Below are 811 nucleotides of genomic sequence, written 5' to 3'. Positions count from 1 at the left end.
CAACTTGTGTGCATTCTAGCGCAAAATGTTATAGGCCAATCATTCTGAAATTAAAAGTTAAACAATATGGAGGGAGCCTGGAAAAATTACAAGTGACTTTTCCAGGCCCCCTCCATATTGTTTAACTTTTATAACCACCACCCCTTGTTTAAAAAAGTATTGGGCCCCCTTCAGACTCTTGCCCGGGCCAACAGGTGTCCCTTCTCTCGCCCCCCCCCCCCCCTATGCACGCTCCTACACATTTTGAGGAAATATGTTGTTAACGATTTTAAAAAAAATTGTATTGATTACAGATAAAAATTGACTTTAGGAATGCACACCAGCAACAAGCTATGATGGCGACCATCTATGGACATCAGCTTCTAACTCTTCTATTTCTGGCAGAAATGACTTGAAAAAATTAAAGTGTACTTCAAAATATTAATAAAATATCCTTCAAGTTTGAACAAATTCTGATTATTTCTTCCCTGTTGAAAAAATTCAAGAAAAACACTAAAATTTCTGCCTCTTAAATTGGTTTCCCTCCTTAAAGATAGTTACACAATTTCATGAAAAAATAGCGACTGAAAAAAGTCGTGTTCGATTGAGCAAAAAATGATAACTGAAGTTATGCATGGATTTTATAGCTTATAAATGGCAGATATCTTCCAGCATTAGCTGCTTCAACAAAATTACAATATTGAAACGACTTTATTAAGAAGTTATACATATTCACAAACTAATAAAGGTAAGATTATTTTGATTATTTAATTAGCTATAATGCATAAATTCTCAAAGTAAACACTTTTCTTTTCAGAAATAAGAACTAAAC

This window comes from Uloborus diversus, chromosome 2 (genome assembly GCF_026930045.1).
Source record: "Uloborus diversus isolate 005 chromosome 2, Udiv.v.3.1, whole genome shotgun sequence".
Lineage (NCBI taxonomy): Eukaryota > Metazoa > Arthropoda > Arachnida > Araneae > Uloboridae > Uloborus > Uloborus diversus.
Note: the sequence above shows the minus strand (reverse complement) of the source record.